The sequence below is a fragment of the Mytilus trossulus genome, chromosome 12 (genome assembly GCF_036588685.1).
Source record: "Mytilus trossulus isolate FHL-02 chromosome 12, PNRI_Mtr1.1.1.hap1, whole genome shotgun sequence".
NCBI lineage: Eukaryota > Metazoa > Mollusca > Bivalvia > Mytilida > Mytilidae > Mytilus > Mytilus trossulus.
In genome coordinates this window covers 10996639-11001000 of record NC_086384.1, presented here as the reverse complement: position 1 = coordinate 11001000, position 4362 = coordinate 10996639, and the positions used below count along the sequence as shown (strand labels likewise).

Genomic DNA, 4362 nt, shown 5'->3' with positions numbered 1-4362 from the left:
AGACATTGGTTAATGTGCAGTAAAAGTCTAGATTATATGATACATTAGAGAAGTGGTATAATGCAAGAATAAAAGTAGAGTAATAAAACAATTGTCAAGTGTTATACTGCAAGATTCAGAATTTGAAAGAATTATTTCATATACATGTAGGTGTCTATGTACTTTAGAATGCTTGCACAAGAATAGGCTTCATGGAAGCAGAGGAATATATTTTTCTCATTTGGTAGCAGGAATTTTTATAAGGTAAGGTACAACCCCACCAAGCTATGAGAGGCTTTCCCTCTGACAAAGGGTTATGCTGTTTAATATACAGGTATCACAGAGGTTTGTTAATATTTGCCATGTACCTTTTTTATTGGAAGTTTAATGGATTCCTAATGATAAGGATGCATTGGACCATAACAAGGAACATGTTTGCTTGCCCTAACCCTTAGCCTACCTACCCAGAAAATAGCTGCCTAATAAAAATCTTTTTATTGTCTTGATTTGAAGAAGTTTCTTTTTTTAATCAGATAGGCAGGAAGACTGATGAACAGCTGATACTTCAATTTCTTTTTTGTTGAAAAAAGGAAATGTCTACCTACCCACTGTCTCAGCCATTGAATGTAAATTTTTAAGTGTGGCCTTTTAGCAATGTTTAGTAATACCTAGCACTTTATTCCAGAAATCCCAACCTTAGATTTTCTTCATTTCTATTTTTTTTCTTTTTGCAAAAACTTTTGGAACACAGGGAGGGGTTTTGTTACAATTTGCTGGGTTTACTTTTCATCTATACAAAAACCGAAAAAATACAAGGGTAGAACACCCTTAGCAACTGTGTTTCAAATCATTGTATCAATTTAATACAATGATTTGAAACACATATAAGACTTTCACTTACATGTACTTTGTTTCCACTTAATTTGTCTCCTCAGTGGCGTATCCAGAACTTTTCATAAAAGGGGGGGGGGGAGTTATCTGACTGACCAAAGGGAGCCCGTTCTAGTCATATTAAGTGCAGTATTGCAAAGCATGTATGGAACGGATATGAACTCTGCGCCGGAGATTGAGCATTAAGAGCAAATCTGACAAGGGGTAAAAATGTTCATCAGGTCAAGATCTATCTGCCCTGAATTTTTCAGGTGAATCGGACAACCCGTTGTTGGGTTGCTGCCCCTGAATTGGCAATTTCAAGGAAATTTTGCTGTTTTTAAAGGCAGTGCTTTAAGGCCTGACTTTTAAGTCATGAGGTTCATCTTTTCATACGCAATCCATGCTGGGGGTCTTTTGGCGAGAAATAGATCCGGAAATGTTCGAATTTCTCCTCTTCTTTTTATGGTATGATATGGTTTTTGTTTCTTTCATTTACATTGGGGACTAAAGAAACGATCAGTGTGTATTGTTCGTTTTATAGAACTTGTTATAAGTGTGTATTTTGCATAATAAGCAGTCAACCTGACTACAAACTATCAATAGTTGTATATTCCGTGTGGAAAGAGGTCGGGTCAATTTCAAGTGTTATCTGACATCTAAAGATTCTTTAATTAGTTCAGACGTTGATATAACAATGAAAAGTCGACTGAACATGATTAATATTGCATCTTCTATAATTCAAAGCGGAATTCGGTTTATGAACGAGAAACCGTAAAGCGTTTTCAATTTCGGTATTAGTTATGTATGTTATCTACGTATTATCCTGGTTCCCGGTACTACGTTCCGGGTATTAGCTATTTGATATATTTGATGTGTAACATTACAATCGGGTACCAGCCAATCTACGTGTGTATGTGTACATGATTTACCGCCAAAATGACCGACTTAAAAAATAGTCCATAAACGTTCCGTATAATCATGATAATGATATGCAAATTCATAATTAATCGTAACTTTTTTTATCTTTGTATAATTAATATAACAAAATGGATTCCACAAAATTGAAAATAGCATTATTTTACGAGGATTTCTCATATTTTTTTCACTTCTGGGCGCAGTAATACGTATGTTTTGAAGAAGCTCGAAGAATTTGACAAAGTGAATTGAGAAGGAAACGGATAGATATACGTTCTTGCTATCAGGTAAAACAATTTAAATGTACAGAACAAACACATTTACTTCACACAAATAGTACAGGCTTAAGCTTTTTATTGTCTAGCTTATACACGACTGTAGTCAAGTGTTTAAACGACGGCGGTGACCTACAAGGTACGGGTCATACTGGGTCAAGTCTAAATATGTAAACACATATCCACGTGCTATTAGGTAGAACGCATCGTAATGCAATATCTACATTTTTTCCTCCTTTATACATCGTTTAACCAGATATATTTCTCCTTTTTACATCGTTTAACCAGATTTATTTCTCTTTCAAATACACTTAAACACGGGTTGTATGTACGTTGAGCTTCACATATGGAATTACTCAAATACCATCAATGTCTATGTTTTCAGCACAAATTTCACAATTTCTTTTCTAGTGTTTTCTTGTTGTTATTAAAGTTCATTTGTTGATGTTTAGAAATTTTTGAACGACTGAACACAGGAGTGAATGAATGCAACAATTATATATACTGAAGACTTGGGCTGTACAATGATAGTGTACGTATATCATACTGATAATCATTCTAGCAGTAATTATGTTAATTTAGGATGTAATGTCTAATGACAGGAATTCATGAGCTATGCCTCAGGCTTTCTGAAAAAATATCAATGACAATGTAAACAGGAACAAAACATTGACACGAATGATGCTCTCTTCTATGTTATATAGTTATTTAGGTATATGTGTTGCACAAGTTTCAATTAAACTTAAGTTATAAAACTTTTTTTCAGGGCACAAACCCACTTTAAAGAGACTTGTCTACTGCCATACCCATCCTATTTTCATGCACCATTTGCAAGCAAGAGACTGAATGGTTTGCAAAATTAAAAATTAGGACGGTGTCCAATTAAAACAAAAGAACTAAACTGGATGCATATTGTAGGAGAAATCTAGACATGCTAGAGGAAAGTTTTGATTTGTGAAATTGGTTTTCCTGAAAAGTCATTCATCCTAGCCTGCAGAAAGGAACTATAACTGTCCACCACCAACTGACGAGCTAATGTTGAGCTTCACATATGGAATTACTCAAATACCATCAATGTCTATGTTTTCAGCACAAATTTCACAATTTATGACACAGCTGTGCTTTTTTTTATACCGTTAAAGAGTTGTATACCAAATTTTATTTTTTTATCAATAAATATATATTATATTAATTGTGTCATCTAAGAACAAAGTCTTGTATTTTGCCAAAAGATGCATACTAGTGAATGAAAGTGGTGCAGTTCATTTTGCTTTGGTATATAGAATTGAATTACAATTGTTCATATTATTGGAATGCATATAAAAATAAGGAGATGTGGTACAATGTATATGATATTTAGTGAGTTTATCAAGCAAAAGTGAATTAGAAATAGGTATAAGCAGTTACAGGTACTACTGTACAATCTCAAACAAGGAGAAAAACTCATACCGTAAAGAGAATTTCATATTTACAAGTAAGTTTTGTTTTTGCGTTGAATAATTTTCTTCTATTGTTTTAATTGCAAATATGGGAAGTGGTTAAAATGCTAATGAGACAGCTGTTATGGCCACAGAGCCTTAATTGAAAACTTCTTTTTCATTCATACCGGTAGATTTTGCCTGGAGTAAGAAACGTATCTGCCAACTTTTCAAAATGCACATGGGGGTTTTACGTGAAAGATGGTTCATATAGTCATACAAAACCTTCAAGGGGGCCTTCAAATGGAAGCAGGACAAATCGCCCCACTGGCTAATCGGCCCACTTTTTAAAAAAACACCACAAACTGATTTATAAAATCACCCCACATGTGAAATTGGTTAAATCATGTTTAATATTACTCCTGCCAACTCGCCCCACATGTGAAATTGGTTAAATCATTTTAAATCAGGGTTCTCACTAAGGATTTTTGAAGGCGAGTCCAGGGACTCGTCATTTTTGGCCACGGTGAGTCATGGTAACTGTGTTCAGTTTATACAAAATATTTCAATATTGATGTATTTGTGGACTCACCAGTTTTGAAAATGGTGAGTCCAGACAGATTTTGTTGAGTCCAGGACTCATGGACTCGCCTTAGCGAGAACCCTGTTTAATATTACTCCTGCCAACTCGCCCTACTTATAAAAAAACGGTAATTTTTAGATTAATATATATATAATTAAAAATAAAAACTCGCACCACTTTAATGAAAACTAATCTACACAGAATACAAACAAACCGAAAATTAATTTAATTACTATTATTGATATATACTGAAGAATAAATGTAAGTTTTGAAGCTTAGTTATTTGCATAACAATTGAAAAGAAACCTGTTAATTGTAT

General features: G+C 33.9%; 1 long non-coding RNA gene across 1 annotated transcript; it reads left to right on the top strand.

The window, feature by feature from the left end:
• The first annotated feature begins 1150 nt into the window (after positions 1-1150).
• On the top strand, positions 1151-3234 carry LOC134692654 (uncharacterized). Its single transcript, XR_010102249.1, has 2 exons — positions 1151-2054; positions 2809-3234. It is a non-coding gene; the product is annotated as an uncharacterized LOC134692654 (long non-coding RNA).
• The last annotated feature ends 1128 nt before the right edge of the window (positions 3235-4362 follow it).